We start from the raw sequence: 18969 nt of genomic DNA, 5'->3' as shown, positions 1-18969 counted from the left end.
CTGGATGCTGTTTTACAGGCAGCAAAAGCTGCAGGTGTTTTTCAAGGTCTCTTGACCTTGCTGTTGAAGGTCTCCTTGATGTTGAAGGAGTACATGGGTCCTACTAGCTTGCGTCTGCTTATCATAGTCCAGGCCACAAATGAGGATGAAGCAAAAGAGAATCCAAAATTTACCAGATGTTAATGGCTACAGAAAGAAAGAAAAAGAATCAGAAAATGACCCTGCCAAGTGCTCAAAGTTCTCTACTGCCTATCAAAGGGCTTGCCGTATGCTGAGAAACACCTTCAGAACGAGTGTCCATCCTGTCTTTTTAGCAGCTTCTGCTCAGAAGGTGGGGCAGAAGTGGCCTGGAGGAGTGAAGAAGTGACCAGGGAAATATATCTGGGACCAGTCTGTGCACTTCTGCTCTCCAGGTTTGAGAACTGCTGTCACTGATTACTGTTGCATGAGTCCTTACTGAAAAAAGTCATGATGGGGACACCAAAGGCAGATGTATGCCCATGCCAAAGACCAATGGTGCCAAGTTCTCTTGCTCCCCAGACATGGCTGATTCAGAAGCTTTGTCAAGTGGACGTCATTGCCTGCACCCACATCATAAGCAGCACAACTTAGGAGCGGGCAGCTGGCTGCAGCTCTGATGAGATGTAACCATGACCAATTTCTGAAGAAAGACATGAAAACTTTAAATCAAGCTATAAACGGTGATGGCCCTTCCTTCCATAAATTCTATTTGTGGTGATTTCATTTGGTCTTAAGCATCAAGCAAATGGCAACTTAAAAAAAAAAATTTTTTACTTTTTGTAGAGATAGGGTCTCACTATGTTACCCAGGCTGGTTTCAAACTCCTGGCCTCAAGTGATCCTCCCTCCTCAGCCTCTTAAGCTGGGAGGATTACAGGTGTGAGCCACAGCACCTGGCCCAAAATGCAGTTTCTTGGTGAAGTTTAAGTCTGGGTATCTCCTTATTTACTGGTCAAAATTTTCAGCTGAATTTTTTGTTTTGTTTTTAGCTTTCCACACATTTATGTCTTGGCTCACTAGTCTAATTTAATACGCAGGCCATGGTGTTTCCAGAGCAGGGGCCCATGTAGTTCACTGTACATAACAAACGTGTGCAAAACATCTGTAGCTGGACTGACTGAGCAAGTTTTTAGCCTTTTAGATCGTAGCAAGACGTGAATATTTATTAACTGTCATCTCATATAGAAGCCATCTTCACATAGCTCCAATTGCACACAAAAAGTCCTTTACAGCTATGTTTAGCTAGCTTTCGATCTCTGAATCTCTCAAGGGTTTCTTACATTCCCATTTGTTTGGCCGGAATCTTCTTTCACCTTTTATGCCGAGGTAGAACCTGTGTCTCCAAAGACAAATAAGGAATTTAATTCTGTGGCTTTTTTTTTTTTCCTAGTGATAAGAAATGGCACTATTTGTCAGATCTACTGTCCACCAAAGCCCATGCCCTTCTCCAACACGGGGACCCAGGGAGAAGCAGGGAAGGTGAATCCTTGTTCTGAATACCAACAGTAAACACAAATTCACCCCGGAACTCAGAACCTAAACCTTGGTTTTATCTTTATCTTTTTTTTTTTTTTTTTGAGATAAGGTCTCGCTCTGTTGCCCAGGCTGGAATGCAGTGGTGCAATCATAGTTAACTGTAATCTCAGCTAGTTGGGAGGACAAGACCAGGAGTTCAAGACCAGCCTGAGTGAAATAGTGAGACTCTGTGTCTTAATTTTTTTTTTTTTAGACAAAGTAAAACAAAGATGTTAGTAGCATCTGATGTTAATAATATTTGTGACCACATCCAATTAGCTAATTTGTTTTCTGATTAGCTTCTTACATTAGCCATGTCACCTTAAATAACTTAGGTTTTTACCTCTTTCTAACATAAGCTTAGCAGCAGTATACCTTTAGATAAGTCACTTACAGTTTCACTTGAAAGGGCTCAAAAGTATAATTGAAGATGGAATTAGACACACCGGGTCCAAAAAATTATGTACCCAACAGTCAGCTTTTGTGAGTTGGTGCCTCCCCAGCCCTGTCATCCATATTTTAAAATGTCGACTGTGTGCACCAGGTTCATCATCCAAGTTGCTCTGGAAGTTGTCTCTGCTGGTGACAGTAAAGTCGACCCACCCTCTCCTCCCCACTGCCTGGTGAAAATGCAGACTATCAGTTCTGTGGCACTGTCACCAGCACATTGCGGCCTTCTTTATTTAGGTGCAATGCTGGTAAGCAAAGTGCATCCCTCGATCACATTTCCCCACTGCTTTTATCTGCCTGCAACACCTAAATGTTCATGGCCAAAAAGAGAGTGAAGACTTAAAGTTCCCTGAGGTCCTCAGAACCCAGAGAACAGCCACCTCCAACAGATTATCACTTGGCTTTATTGGTCCACGTATCCAAAAAGGTTAGATATTAAACTATTTCCCAGCATTATCAATGCAGGAGCCTTGCTCTCTCTTCCTGCTTAACAGAGATATAACAACAGATTCAGAAATGTCTGGTGGGGCCAGCTCTTGGGTTTATTTTTTTAAAAAGATTTTGGGGCAGATCTGTGCTCTGAGGATAAAGCTAACTACACTAAAAACAAGTCCTTCTCGGGATTGCCTGTGTCCCTTCCCTTCTCCACACCTTCCAGAGACTTTCACATTCAGAAAGAAAGTCAGGCTTTTTTAAACAAACAAACAAACAAACAGTAGATGTTTCAAGCTAGCCCTACACCGTTCCAGCTCTCTCCCCACTGTCCTTTTTATCCCCCGACTCCTGGCTCCTAGTCAATGACAAAAGCTCTCCAGGTGTATTTATGATGGGTTATCTATTGTTGAACTTACAATTGCACTAATCCCTTGGCTAGGGGCTGCTCTGCTCTGATGATCACAAAGGTGACTGGGTAGGAGTAGGGAGGACAGTGCCTCATCCAGGAACAGTATATTTATTTATAGAACAGGCCTTTTCCTCTCCTTCCTAGAGTCATCTGTTAATGCAGCAGTTGCCATATCCTCAAACACTCCCTTTGGGAGATATGATGGGGGCCCAGGGCTCCACAGTTAAAGGTCAAAGTTCTCAGAGTCAGGGCACCAAAAGACTCCTCTCCCCATCTCCCCACAGGACAAACCCTGGTCCAGGGCTTGGGCAAGGAGTGAAAATGAAGGCAATTTGCATAAAGCTGGAAGAGCACTCTTGAATCCACAAGGCCTGCTTAAGCTCAGAACTATTTGGCCCATGATTATATGCTGCTCTGTGTAACTGATTATTTCTTGTGTTCAAGTTCTGACTCAGCCAGATAGCAATTCAGTTGTGAGTACAGAGCTGGGTACAAAATTAATTCTCAGAAAGCCCTTGTGGATTCTCAGATGTGGATTCTTATAAGTGACTATTATTAGTATTAACATATGTTTTTTTGAAGACGGTGGTGATTGATGATAATGATGATGATGATTGATGATGATGATGATTGGTGATGGTGGCCGAATCCTATTGGAGGAAGAAACCTTGTGTCTTTTTTATTTATTTTCTCCCTCTTCCCAGAAAGTACAGTGCAAATAGATTTATAAAAACCATTTGCTAGATTATCAAATAAAACATAATTATAACCATTCCATGTCTGTCACATGAAACCTTTTTTTGTTGTTTGAGACAGGGTCTAGCTGTGTTGCCCAGGCTGGAGTGCCATGGCATGATCTCAGCTCACTGCAACCCCCACCTGTTCCTGGGTTCAAGCAATCCTCCCACCTTAGCCACCTAAATAACTAAGACTACAGGCATGCACCACCATGCCTGGCTAAATTTTTTATTTTTTGTAGAGATGGGGCTTCACCATGTTGCCCAGGCTGGTCTTGAACTCCTGGGCTCAAGCAATCCACCTACCTCAGCCTCACAAAATGCTAGGATTTCAGGCGTGAGCCACTGCACTCAGCCTCTCACATGAACATCTAAGTTGCTTGTTGGTGACTTTGATTAGGCTTGATGCTTTTCTCTCTCTTAAACAAAACAAAAATAAAATATTAGGAGCCTGGTGATCAGTTCTCCATATAGCTCATCCGAGTTTGTGCTACCACAAGGTAGTGGTTCTCAAACTATAAGTACCTGGGTGGTTACAATAAATCCCCGAGTACCTGGGATTACAGGCATGTGCAACCATACCTGGCTAATTGTTTGTATTTTTAGTAGAGATGGGGTTTCTCCATGTTGGTCAGGCTGGTCTTGAACTCCCGACCTCAGGTGATTGCCCACCTTGGCCTCCCAAAGTGCTGTGATTACAGGCATAAGCCACCACGCCTGGCTGTGGAGCTAGCTAGGTTCGGGCAAACTGGCTCACACATGTAATCTCAGCACTTTGGGAGGCTGAGGTGGGAGGATCACTCAAGGCCAGGAGTTTGAGACCAGCCTGGGCAATATAGTGAGATCCCATCTCTGCAAAGTGAGAGCCTGTCACTATGCTGGGTATGGTGGTGCCCCTGTGGTCCCAGATACTTGGGAGGCTGAAGTAGGAGGATAACTTGAGCCCAAGAGCTGGAGGCCAGAGTGAGCCATGATCACACTACTGCACTCCAGCCTGGGCAACAGAGTGAGATCCTGCCTCTAAAACAGCAACAACAAAAAACCCACTATAGCTGGGCCTTAGTGTTTCTGGTCCTAGTTTTCAAGAAGATGAGACCTTAAAGTTCTCACGCAATGCTGCTGCTCCTAGTGATCTGGAGCCACACTTGGAGAACCGCTGCCCCAGGGTGTGTTAGCAATATCTCAGGTTCTCCTACCTGGAACTTTATTTGTGGGTTTAAGAAAAGTCCAGGAAATGGACTCACAACTCTGTGTAAAGAGACCTGTAGGGAGGCCCCTCAGATAATTCTTCTCAGAGGATTGCTGCCCCCATCTCAGCAAGGGCCCACTTTCTCTAGAATTTAGAGATTGTGTGAGACAAAGGTTGCTGAGAGATTTTAATTTGGGGCAACCAAACATGGGGATCCTGATCTGATTTGTTTAGACTCACCTCTCCACTCATCTATTCTCCTCCCTCCAGTCCCAGGTGATTTTTCTAAATCAGAAACCGGATCATCCCAGTCTCCTGTTCAGATGCCTGTGATGGCTCACGGTTACTCTACGGCTTGACCCCTGCCTGGCTCTTCGAATTTACCTCCTGTTACTCCCAACCTCCCAGCATTCCCTCCCTCGCCTCACTCCTCTGCACGTGGTTTCCCTGGATGTAGAGTGTCTTTCCTGTTCCCTGTCACCCGCATCCTATCCACAGGGCTGTCTTCCCACAGATCTCCAAGGAAAGTATACCTTCCTTGTCTCCCCTCTGCTGGCTGCCATGGCCACAGCCTGAACCCCCGACAACCCTCACGACCAGAGATGTTGTGGCATTGGTGGTTTGCTGTCAGACTACCCTGCTGGGCTATGGAGGGACGGGGACTGGTCTATTGAATTCCTGATATTCAGCATGCTGCTGGGACTGCAGAAGGAGCTTGGTAAAGGTTTACTCAATAAATGGAAACTGCTGAAGACTCAGTGGTAACCGACCACACACTTCATCAGTCATTACTCATGTTATCAGAAAGAAGTCCTGATCTAGACCCCAAGAGAGGGTTTTTGGGTCTTGTGCACGAAAGAGTTCAAGGAGAATCCCATAGAGTAAAGTGAATGCAAATTTATTAAGAAAGTAAAGGAATAAAGAATGGCTACTCCATACGCAGAGCAGCCCTCAGGGCTGCTGGTTGCCCATTTTCATGGTTATTTCTTGATTATATGCTAAACTAGGGATGGATTATTCATTCCTCCCCTTTTTAGACCATATAGGCTAACTTCCTGATGTTGCCATGGTACTTGTAAACTGTCATGGCACTGGTGGGAGTGTAGTAGTGAGGATGACCAGAGATTACTTTCGCCATCATCTTGGTTTTGGTGGGTTTTAGCCAGCTTCTTTACTGCAACCTGTTTTATCAGCAAGGTCTTTAAGACCTGTATCATATGCTGACCTCCTATCTCATCCTGTGACTAAGAATGCCTAAACCTCCTGGGAATGCAGCCCAGCAGGTCTCAGCCTTATTTTACCAAGCCCCTATTCAAGATGGAGTTGCTCTGGTTCAAACACCTCTGACACTTGGGAGATTTTGGACACAAAACAACAGGGAAAAAGTTGCATAGGAGTGTGTTGCAAGTAAAGATGAGAGGCAGGGATGGAGAGGGGGTGGGTGGGATGACCAGTGTTCCCGTTAAGTCACCTGCAGTAAATGAACTCCCTTGGCTTTTGTTGTCCTAAAGCAGTGGTCTCCAACCCCTGAGTGGCAGACTGGCCTGTTAGGAACCAGGCTGCACAGCAGGAGGTAAGCAGCAGATGAGCAAGCATTACTGCCTGAGCTCCACCTCCTGTCAAATCAGCGTCTGTATCAGATTCTCATTGAAGCACAAACTATATTATGAACTGCTCCTGAAAGGGATCTAGGTTGTGCACCACATATGAAAATCTAATGCCCAATGATCTGAGGTAGAACAGTTTCATCCCGAAACCATTCCCCCTATATCCCCCAGTCTGTGGGAAAATTGTCTTCCATGGAACTGGTCCCTGGTGCCAAAAAGGTTGGGGACTGCTATACTAAAGTGCAGTGACAAAGGTGTGCCCAGGAGCAAACAAAGGAAGCTCTAGAGGTAGAATTTGAGGCACTAGCCTTGGGGGAGGGGGAGAAAGTTGAAGGTTTTGCAGAAAGAAAGAATCTTCCGAAATGACAGTATGTTTAAGAGTTGCCTACCTGCCAGCTCCTTAGTCCCTAGGTCCTCAGGTCCCCAAGTCCCCTCTTCTCTCCCATCTAGGTAGGAGCACCTTTCTTGTTCCCTTTTGTTTTGATGGCCTCAGACAGTGACAAGTTGCTTAGAGTTCCAGATTTTGCATGATGCCTAGGAAGACAAGGCATCTTATTCTGCACTTCATATGTAAATCAACTTCAATTCTGGAGCTATTTTTATACTTATGAAGTTGACTTTCAGACCATAGCATCAAGCTTATAATAAAAGCACTGGACTGGGAATCAGGAACATGCTGGTTCCCCTTTCTTGCGGTGACCGGCTAGCTGCTTGCAGTTGGGCAGCTGCATTTTCAATTTCCTTAACAGCTCAGGCAGCACACTTATTAAAACTGCCCACTCAAAGTTTATTTATGACTCTTGCAAACCAACTTGCAGAATTGTTTTCCATTCCAAAGATAGTGCCTTAGAAAATCTGGACCTGCTATCAAAGATCTTCCAGGGATATCACTCCCTGCGAACTTCAATAGCCAGGAAAGCAGGATAAACAAAAGCAAACCTAGTGGAAAGTTCTCAAGTTCCAAATGGTTGATCTTAAAATCTGGCTGAATTTATCAGCTGAAACAACCACTGATGGAGTATTTCTGGTTGACCTCTCTGCCCTCTTCCCAGTTGCCACCCCTATTCTGAAAGGTGAGCTTCTCGGCCTTTCTATCTGCATCTGCATCCTCCCCTGGGATAAGGGCCTGTGTTCTTCTGGAAACCAATTTAAACCCAAAAGGGCCTTTCAAAACACGTTAAATAGTTGGAAAGGATCCCTCTCTTTTTAATCTCTGAGCTCATTCTCTCTGGGAATCAAGTGACATTTTGATTCCAGTGTGTAAGCTGTTTTTTCTTTAGATCAGTTTTTGAATAAACATGCCTCTGCAAAATTATTTTCGTATTTTAAGGAAACTTCTTTCAAGTGTCCAGTCAGACACTTCTGTTCCCTTCACAAACCCCCAACTCAATGCTCTCTCACCCACCAACTTCCCATTTCTTAAAAACTTATATTCAAACTGATTCTACTGTTTGTTAAAGGCTTTCTCTGAGCAGGCATGGTGGCTCATGCCAGTAATCCCAGCACTTTGGGAGACCAAGGCAGGTGGATTGCTTGAGCCTAGGGGTTCAAGACCAGCCTGGGCAACAAAGCAAGAACGTGTTGCTACAAAAAATTTAAAAATTAGCCACGTGTGGTGGCATGCACCTGTGGTCCCAGCTACTCAGGAGGTTGAGGCGGAAGGATGGCTTAAGCCTGGGGGATGGAGGCTGCAGTGAGCTATGATCATGCCACTGTCCTCCAGCCTGGGCAATAGAGCAAGACCCTGCCTCCCACAAAAAAGATTTGCCCAACATTCTGAAATTCCCACTTCTTAAAGTTATGTTCCCTGGGCTATAGCCAAGGCAAGGCCAACTAGGCTGGATGAAGCCCATCTGGAGTCATCATTGTTCCCAGGAGCCATTGGCAGGGAGGCTGGTCAGCCCTGACAAGGGGGACTTGGGACCAGCAAGTCAGGTGCAGAGTGGGGCAGAGGACCAGCATCAAGGCCAAACAAAGATGAAAGCAGCTTTCTCACTGCATGGCTGACAGGAGCCTGGCAGCCATGGTCAGAAAAGCAGGCCAAGGAAGTTCTCTTCTGCCACTGAGAGCTCAAGTGTTCTTTCTAATAGGCTTGCAAGAGTAAGGCATAGCCCTTCTATTTGCATCTGCAAAGATGCCTTTTTTTCTGACATTGTTATTGAAAGCTTTGTCTAATTTGGTTTGGTTTTCCTTAAACAGACTCTTTGTCTCTCCATTGTAAAACACGTCCTGTCACCAGGGCTCTCATCAGCAGCCATGTGGGCAAGTCAGGGCACAACTCTAGGGGGTGCCATTTACATAGACTCCAATATACTTATCAAGATAATGAGCAGCGTCTCTCCTTTTTAAAACTTAGGGATATAATTTTTATTTTTATTAATTAATTTATTTTTTTTAGAGACAGGCTGTCTCTATGTCACCCCGGCTGGAGTGCAGTGGTGAGATCATAGCTCATTGCAGCCTTCACCTCCTGGGCTGAAGAGATCCTCCCAGCTCAGTCTCCCAAGTAACTGGGATTACAGGCATGTTTCACCATGCCCAGTTAATTTTCGTATTTTTTGCAGAGAAGGGGGTCTCCCTATGTTGCCCAGGCAGGCCTCGAACTCCTTGACTCAAGTAATCCTCCCACTTCAGCCACCTTTATTTTTCTTACAGGCTTCAAGAAAGGTAAGGTGCCTGGGTGGAAAGAATCCTTAAGTAACAGCTGGGTGCGGTGGCTCATGCCTGTAATTTCAGCACTTTGGGAGCCCAAGGCAGGCAGATCACTTGAGGTCAGGAGTTTGAGACCAGCCTGACCAACATGGGGAAACCTCGTCTCTACTAAAAATATACAAATTATCCAGGAGTGGTGGTGCACACCTGTAGTCCCAGCTACTTGGGAGGCTGAGACACCAGAATTACATGAATCTGGGAGGCGGTGGTTACAGTGAGCTGAGATTGCACCACTGCACTGCAACCTGGGTGACAGAGAAAGACTCCTTTCAAAAAAAAAAAAAAAAAAAAAAAGAGAATCCCTAAGTAACAATCCTACCACTTCACTGCCACCAAGTTACTGTGTAGCCTTAGATGGTCACTTTGCTATTCAAGTCTTTTATCCATAAAATCACAGAGAAGAACTAGATAATCTCTAAGGTTCTTGCCCTTTGGAAATAGTATCTTCTGGTCAGCAGAAAGTGGCATTGCTTTGACCCATAAGTATCATGATGGGGAGCTTCAGGTAGTCATTGTCTTCCATCAATACTGGAGGGAAGGTTGGTTTTTCCTCCCCACTTCTGGCATCTCCAGCTGGGACTGACATCACACAGAGTGACAGGAGAAAAGAACGCAGATTGACGGGTGCATGGGAGCCCTCACAAGAAAAATGAAGGCATAGAGAAGCAGCTTACACAGAGGGCTGAAGGCTTCTGTACTAACTTAAACAAAGAGTAGTAAATTGTGGACAAGTAACCAGAAAGATAAGGGTTACTCTTACAAAGTTTGTTTATATTAGGAATATAAACCTCAACATTTCATGTTTGTACACATTTGGAAAAGTGTACTCTCAGCCACACAGGATGCTGGGGTGTAGACACCAAGATAAAGGTGAGTAGACCATCTCCCAGAAATTCCAAGTGGTATTTCCAGCCTCCGTGAACTTTACCTTGGTCCAGGGTCTAGCTCTCAGCTCTGCAGGCCAAGACCCTGACTGTGACAGAGCCATCTGACTGGCAGGTATTCACCCTAACCAAGGCCTTGTAATCACAGCTGATGCCAGGCCACCAGTTTTATTTAGGATGATAATGAAACTGCCACAAATCAGAGCATTGGAACTTGGCATGAGCAGCATATTCTCTTTCTATAGAGATTTTTGACAGTTTCATAAAAATGGAGTTAGAAGGAGAGGGCTCACATAATGCCCTGAGCTGGCTACATCTAGCTATAGCATTCATCATCACAGGTAGAGTCTCGCTTGTCAGTCCAGAATCTAGACTCATATTTGGGATGCTCTTGCTAACTGGAAGGAAACGCTCTAAATTCATTGCCTCAAGCTCCATTTGCCCTGGGCAGGGGCTTGGATGGGCAACCGGGGCTTGGATGGGCAGCCACGGCTCTCAGCTTACTGTACTTCCCTGGCTGAGCCTCTCTCTTCTAATTGGAAGATTTGTTATATTTATCGGGATCTCAAGAACCTAGAAGGTACTCTGTCTGCTTCAGGTAACCAGGCATCTCTTTACTTTGATCCATTAGATGGTCATCTCACAGTTTAACTCCCAGGAAAAAGATAAAGTCATTTTCCTTATTTACAAGATTTTGGCCAGTCACAGTGGTACATGCCTGTTGTCCCAGCCACTCGGGTGGCTGAGGTAGGAGGATCTCTTGAGCCTAGGAGTTCAAGGCTGCAATGAGCTATAATTGTGCCACTGCACTTCAGCCTGAGTGACAGAGTGAGATCTTGTCTCTTAAAATAAATAAATAAATAAATAAATAAATAAATAAATAAATAAATAAAAATAAAGATTTTGGTATGCCTCCTTACCACTACTCCCAAGTTTTGAAAATAGGACTAGCTGACATCTTTCATTAACAACTTGATGCTATTTTATAAAGCTTTAAAAGACCTATAGCTGAGGGGCTTAACCACTTTCAGCATACTGTAAAAATAAAATTGCTACACCTTCCTTTAAGAACAGGTGTAATTGTCAAGAAACACACAAACCAAACTTACAAAATACAGCACAGAACTATAACAGGAGAGGGTGGTAACTGATTAATGGTACACAACAGGGTCTTTCATATTTTTTCAGATAACCAAGGAAGGCCTAGCAGTGACCTATTTTTAATGAAGGCTGTTCAAGAAACTCAATACAGGAATCAGAGAGTTGAACTGTTTAGTCAAAGAATAGATGAAAGTAGGAAACAACTGTGTGTGACTACAAAAACATTTAAAAATGTTTAGGCATGAGCATATATCCTCTGTAAAACAAAAGCACTGATTTAGTTACATATGTGAACAAAGCTGGCAAATTTAGACATTTAAAATATCAGGGCTGAAAGATAAAGAAAGGTACAAAATTCTCAAGAATATTTCAGATTGTAAACATTTTTCCCTGGACACCAGAATGTCAGGACTCCAGCACCAATGCCACAGGGAACCCTTTTTACAACCTAAACAAGCTGCAGGAAATAAGAACTTCCAGCCTGGGATAACTTGAGCCAGAAGAGATGCAATCTACCTGCTGGTACATGGGCCTTACAAAGAAATGGAGTGATAAGCAGACTAAACAAGAGAGTTTTACCCCTTCTCTCATTAATGTGAGCATGGTTGTCTTATCTGAGTCGCTGAGGCAGATCCCATCCGGGGGCTCTCACCTCCACAGGACACCAACACAGGGGCCTTCTCTGCAGAGGACTCCAGCAGCCCCTGTGGGGAAAAGGATTACATTGAATACATCAGTCTTCAGCTTCTTAACCCCAGATATCCTTCAACAACTTCCTCATTACTAAACTGATCACCCCCTTTAAAACAATGCAGGGGGAAAAATCAGCAGGGGGAAGCCTTTTAAAAAACAAATCTAATTACAGAACTGTCTAAAGAGAAACTGTTATAATGAATAGAGTGGTCTTATCTTCTGTTGAACAAACAACCTGGAAAAGTTTTCTTCTGATCTAAAAGGGGAAAAGTGTACTTATAATAGTGGTAACTCACCAAGAACCACATGGGTAAAAGAGAAACACAACCATGATTAAGTTTCTCGTGATGATAAGCTCAATGTAAATGGAACTTTCTTTTTTTAAAACGCAAAAACAAAAACAAGTGACAGCTGCTCCCGTTACATGTTGATCCTTTGTATGTGTCTTTATTTAGCTACTACAGGTGGAAATGTTTCTTTTTTTTCTTTTATTATTATTATACTTTAAGTTTTAGGGTACATGTGCACAACGTACAGGTTTCTTACATATGTATACATGTGCCATGTTGGTGTGCTGTACCCATTAACTCATCATTTAGCATTAGGTATCTCTCCTAATGCTATCCCTCCCCCCTACCCCCACCCCACAACAGTCCCCGGTGTGTGATGTTCCCCTTCCTGTGTCCATGTGTTCTCTTTGTTCAATTCCCACCTGTGAGTGAGAACATGCAGTGTTTGGTTTTTTGTCCTTGCGATAGTTTGCTGAGAATGATGGTTTCCAGCTTCATCCATGTCCCTACAAAGGACATGAACCCATCATTCATTTTTTTATGGCTGCATAGTGTTCCATGGTGTGTATGTGCCACATTTTCTTAATCCAGTCTATCATTGTTGGACATTTGGGGTGGTTCCAAGTCTTTGCTATTGTGAATAGTGCCGCAATAAACATACATGTGCATGTGTCTTTAGAGCAGCATGATTTATAATCCTTTGGGTATATACCCAGTAATGGGATGGCTGGGTCAAATGGTATTTCTAGTTCTAGATCCCTGAGGAATCGCCACACTGACTTCCACAATGGCTGAACTAGTTTACACTCCCACCAACAGTGTAAAACTGTTCCTATTTCTCCACATCCTCTCCAGCACCTGTTGTTTCCTGACTTTTTAATGATTGCCATTCTAACTGGTGTGAGATGGTATCTCATTGTGGTTTTGATTTGCATTTCTCTGATGGCCAGTGATGATGAGCATTTTTTCATGTGTTTTTTGGCTGCATAAATGTATTCTTTTGAGAAGTGTCTGTTCATATCCTTTGCCCACTTGTTGATGGGGTTGTTTGTTTTTATCTCGTAAATTTGTTTGAGTTCTTTGTAGATTCTGGATATTAGCTGTTTGTCAGATGAGTAGATTGCAAAAATTTTCTCACATTCTGTAGGCTGCCTGTTCACTCTGATGGTAGTTTCTTTTGCTGTGCAGAAGCTCTTTAGTTTAATTAGATCCCATTTGTCAATTTTGGCTTTTGTTGCCATTGCTTTTGGTGTTTTAGACATGAAGTCCTTGCCCATGCCTATGTCCTGAATGGTATTGCCTAGGTTTTCTTCTAGGGTTTTTATGGTTTTAGGTCTAACATGTAAGTCTTCAATCCATCTTGAATTAATTTTTGTATAAGGTGTAAGGAAGGGATCCAGTTTCAGCTTTCTACATATGGCTAGCCAGTTTTCCCAGCATCATTTATTAAATAGGGAATTGTTTCCCCATTGCTTGTTTTTGTCTGGTTTGTCAAAGATCAGATGGTTGTAGATATGCGGCATTATTTGTGAGGGCTCTGTTCTGTTCCATTGGTCTATATCTCTGTTTGGATAGCAGTACCATGCTGTTTTGGTTACTGTAGCCTTGTAGTATTGTTTGAAGTCAGGTAGCATGATGCCTCCGGGTTTGTTCTTTTGGCTTAGGATTGACTTGGCAATGTGGGCTCTTTTTTGGTTCCATATGAACTTTAAAGTAGTTTTTTCCAACTCTGTGGAGAAAGTCATTGGTAGATTGATGGGGATGGCATTGAATCTGTAAATTACCTTGGGCAGTATGGCCATTTTCACAATATTGATTCTTCCTACCCATGAGCATGGAATGTTCTTCCATTTGTTTGTATCCTCTTTTATTTCATTGAGCAGTGGTTTGTAGTTCTCCTTGAAGGGGTCCTTCACATCCCTTGTAAGTTGGATTCCTAGGTATTTTATTCTCTTTGAAGCAATTGTGAATGGGAGTTCACTCATGATTTGGCTCTCTGTTTGTCTCTTATTGGTGTATAAGAATGCTTGTGATTTTTGCACATTGATTTTTTATCCTGAGACTTTGCTGAAGTTGCTTATCAGCTTAAGGAGATTTTGGGCTGAGATGATGGGGTTTTCTAGATATACAATCATGTCATCTGCAAACAGAGACAATTTGACTTCCTCTTTTCCTAATGAATGCCCTTTATTTCCTTCTCCTGCCTGATTGCCCTGGCCAGAACTTCCAACACTGTTGAATACGAGTGGTGAGAGAGGGCATCCCTGTCTTGTGCCAGTTTTCAAAGGGAATGCTTCCACTTTTTATCCATTCAGTATGATATTGGCTGTGGGTTTGTCATAGATAGCTCTTATTATTTTGAGATACATCCCATCAATACCTAATTTATTGAGAGTTTTTAGCATGAAGCGTTGTTGAATTTTGTCAAAGGCCTTTTCTGCATCTGTTGAGATAATCATGTGGTTTTTGTCGTTGGTTCTGTTATATGCTGGATTACGTTTATTGATTTGCATATGTTGAACCAGCCTTGCATCACAGGGATGAAGCCCACTTGATCATGGTGGATAAGCTTTTTGATGTGTTGCTGGATTCGGTTTGCCAGTATTATACTGAGGATTTTTGCATTAATGTTCATCAAGGATATTGGTCTAAAATTCTCTTTTTTTGTTGTGTCTCTGCCAGGCTTTGGTATCAGGATGATACTGGCCTTATAAAATGGGTTAGGGAGGATTCCCTCTGTTTCTATTGATTGGAATAGTTTCAGAAGGAATGGTACCAGCTCCTCTTTGTACCTCTGGTAGAATTTGGCTGTGAATCCATCTGGTCCTGGACTTTTTTTTGGTTGCTAAGTTATTAATTATTGCCTCAATTTCAGAGCCTGTTATTGGTCTATTCAGAGATTCAACTTCTTCGTGGTTTAGTCTTGGGAGAGTGTATGTATTGAGGAATTTATCCATTTCTTCTAGATTTTCTAGTTTATTTGCATAGAGGTGTTGGTACAGTATTCTCTGATGGTAGTTTGTATTTCTGTGGGATCAGTGGTGATATCCCCTTTGTCATTTTTTATTGCGTCTATTTGATTCTTCTGTCTTTTCTTCTTTATTAGTCTTGCTGGCGGTCTATCAACTTTGTTGATCTTTTCAAAAAACCAGCTCCTGGATTCATTGATTTTTTGAAGGGTTTTTTGTGTCTCTATTTCCTTCAGTTCTGCTCCGATCTTAGTTATTTCTTGCCTTCTGCTAGCTTTTGAATGTGTTTGCTCTTGCTTGTCTAGTTCTTTTAATTGTGATGTTAGGGTGTCAATTTTAGATCTTTCCTGCTTTCTCTTGTGGGCATTTAGTGCTATAAATTTCCCTCTACACACTGCTTTGAATGTGTCCCAGAGATTCTGGTATGTTGTGTCTTTGTTCTCGTTGGTTTCAAAGAACATCTTTATTTCTGCCTTCATTTCGTTATGTACCCAGTAGTCATTCAGGAGCAGGTTGTTCAGTTTCCATGTAGTTGAGTGGTTTTGAGTGAGTTTCTTAATCCTGAGTTCTAGTTTGATTGCACTGTGGTCTGAGAGACAGTTTGTTATAATTTCTGTTCTTTTGCATTTGCTGAGGAGTGCTTTACTTCCAACTATGTGGTCAATTTTGGAATAGGTGTAGTGTGGTGCTGAAAAGAATGTATATTCTGTTGATTTGGGGTGGAGAGTTCTGTAGATGTCTATTAGGTCAGCTCGGTGCAGAGCTGAGTTCAATTCCTGGATATCTTTGTTAACTTTCTGTCTCATTGATCTGTCTAATGTTGACAGTGGGGTGTTAAAGTCTCCCATTATTATTGTGTGGGAGTCTAAGTCTCTTTGTAGGTCACTCAGGACTTGCTTTATGAATATGGGTGCTCCTGTATTGGATGCATATATATTTAAGACAGTTAGCTCTTCTTGTTGAATTGATCCCTTTACCATTATGTAATGGCCTTCTTTGTCTCTTTTGATCTTTGTTGGTTTAAAGTCTGTTTTATCCGAGACTAGGATTGCAACCCCTGCCTTTTTTTGTTTTCCATTTGCTTGGTAGATCTTCCTCCATCCCTTTATTTTGAGCCTATGTGTGTCTCTGCACATGAGATGGGTTTTCTGAATAGAGCACACTGATGGGTCTTGACTCTTTATCCAATTTGCCAGTCTGTGCCTTTTAATTGGAGCATTTAGCCCGTTTACATTTAAGGTTAGTATTGTTATGTGTGAATTTGATCCTGTCATTATGATGTTAGCTGGTTATTTTGCTCGTTAGTTGATGCAGTTTCTTCCTAGTCTCGATGGTCTTTACATTTTGGCATGATTTTGCAGTGGCTGGTACCGGTTGTTCCTTTCCATGTTTAGTGCTTCCTTCAGGAGCTCTTTTAGGGCAGTTCTGGTGTTAATTAAATCTCTCAGCATTTGCTTGTCTGTAAAGGATTTTATTTCTCCTTCACTTATGAAGCTTAGTTTGGCTGGATATGAAATTCCGGGTTGAAAATTCTTTTCTTTAAAAATGTTGAATATTGGCCCCCACTCTCTTCTGGCTTGTAGAGTTTCTGCTGAGAGATCAGCTGTTAGTCTGATGGGCTTCCCTTTGTGGGTAACCTGACCTTTCTCTCTGGCTGCCCTTAACATTTTTTCCTTCATTTCAACTTTAGTGAATCTGACAATTTTGTGTCTTGGAGTTGCCCTTCTCAAGGAGTATCTTTGCGGTGTTCTCTGTATTTCCTGAATTTGAATGTTGGCCTGCCTTGCTAGATAGGGAAGTTCTCCTGGATATTATCCTGCAGAGTGTTTTCCAACTTGGTTCCATTCTCCCCATCACTTTCAGGTACACCAGTCAGACGTAGATTTGGTCTTTTCACATAGTCCCATGTTTCTTGAGGCTTTGATTGTTTCTTTTTATTCTTTTTTTCTCTAAACTTCTCTTCATGCTTCATTTCATTCATTTCATCTTCCATTGCTGTTACTCTTTATTCCAGTTGATGGCATCAGTTACTGAGGCTTGTGCATTCATCACGCAGTTCTTGTGCCATGGTTTTCAGCTCCATCAGGTCCTTTAAGGACTTCTCTGCATTGGTTATTCTAGTTACCCATTCGTGTAATTTTTTTTCAAAGTTTTTAACTTCTTTGCCATTGGTTCAAACTTTCTCCTTTAGCTTGGAGTAGTTTGATCTTCTGAAGCCTTCTTCTCTCAACTCATCAAAGTCATTCTCCATCCAGCTTTGTTCCATTGCTGGTGAGGAGCTGCGTTCCTTTGGAGGAGGAGAGGTGTTCTGATTTTTAGAGTTTCCGGTTTTTCTGCTCTGTTTTTTCCCCATTTTTGTGGTTTTATCTACCTTTGGTCTTTGATGATGTTGATGTACAGATGGGTTTTGGTGTGGATATCCTTTCTGTGTGTTAGTTTTCCTTCTAACAGTCAGGACCCTCAGCTGCAGGTCTGTTGGAGTTTGCTGGAGGTCCACTCCAGACCCTGTTTGCCTGGGTATCAGCAGCGGTGGCTGCGGAATAGCGGATATTGGTGAACTGCAAATGCTGCTGCCTGATCATTCCCCTGGAAGTTTTGTCCTAGAGGAGTACACGGCCGTGTGAGGTGTCAGACCGCCCCTACTGGGGGGTGCCTCCTGGTTAGGCTACTCGGGACTCAGGGACCCACTTGAGGAGGCAGTCTGCCCATTCTCAGATCTGAAGCTGCATGCTGGGAGAACCACTACTCTCTTCAAAGCTGTCAGATAGGGCCATTTAAGTCTGCAGAGGTTATTGCTGTCTTTTGTTTGTCTGTGCCCTGCCCCCAGAGGTGGAGCCTGTAGAGGCAGGCAGGCCTCCTTGAGCTGTGGTGGGCTCCACCCAGTTCGAGCTTCCCAGCTGCTTTGTTTACCTACTCAAGCTTGGGCAATGGCGGGCGCCCCTTTCCCAGCCTTGCTGCCACCTTGCAGTTTGATCTCAGACTGCTGTGCTACCAATGAGTGAGGCTCCGGGGGCGTAGGACCCTCCAAGCCATGTGTGGGATATAATCTCCTGGTGTGCCGTTTATTGAGCCCATTGGAAAAGTGCAGTATTAGGGTGGGAGTGACCTGATTTTCCAGGTGCCGTCTGTCACCCCTTTCTTCAACTAGGAAAGGGAATTCCCTGACCCCTTGCACTTCCCGGGTAAGGCGATGCCTCTCCCTGTTTTGGCTCACACACGGTGCACTGCACCCACTGTCCTGCCCCCACTGTCCGGCACTCCCCAGTGAGATGAACCCAGTACCTCAGTTGGAAATGCAGAAATCACCCATCTTCTGCATCGCTCATGCTGGGAGCTGTAGACTGGAGCTGTTCCTATTTGGCCATCTTGGCTCCACCCCCTGCAGGTGGAAATGTTTCTAAAATACTAACTTTCAGGACTAAGGAGGCAGAAATAGCAGATATATTTGAACTCCGAACCACTCTTCCACCCAGATGATTCAGGATCATAATGAACTTCCACTGCTCCATGGCGACCTCCGGCCATAACCCAGCTTGCTGGGTGTCCGCCATTGTTGGTTGTATGCAAAACGGCCATATATAAGTCAAGGTCCATGCCTGTATGTTGGTTATTCCTTGCTACTAAGTTTTTCACTCCCTTCTGGGCAGCACTTCGCCTTCTGAGGTGGTGGCTCCCTTCTATTATAAACCCAGGTTCCAGAAGGTTCCAGAGCCAAACACTGGCAAGTGTTGTTTTTTTTGTTTGTTTGTTTGTTTGTTTTTTCACAAGAACTTGGACTTTGTAGTATTTTTCCTCCCCAAAAGGATTTTTTGCTGGCTATTCCTCCCACCTACAGAAGTAAACTTTTTATATAAATGAGTCATTTAATACTTTGGGAACATCCAAAATGCCAAAGTGACCTGGAATAATCTTAATCTTAAATGTGAGCATAACTGATCAATTATTGATTATAATCAAT

At 43.2% G+C, this 18969-nt stretch overlaps 1 pseudogene; it reads right to left on the bottom strand.

Moving 5' to 3' along the window:
* Nucleotides 1–11500: 11500 nt before the first annotated feature.
* LOC100971214 (transforming acidic coiled-coil-containing protein 1-like) overlaps nt 11501–18969 on the bottom strand; it is a 114027-nt pseudogene continuing 106558 nt past the window's right edge.

The sequence above is a fragment of the Pan paniscus genome, chromosome 8 (genome assembly GCF_029289425.2).
Source record: "Pan paniscus chromosome 8, NHGRI_mPanPan1-v2.0_pri, whole genome shotgun sequence".
Lineage (NCBI taxonomy): Eukaryota > Metazoa > Chordata > Mammalia > Primates > Hominidae > Pan > Pan paniscus.
Note: the sequence above shows the minus strand (reverse complement) of the source record. Positions and strands in the feature narration are given on the sequence as shown.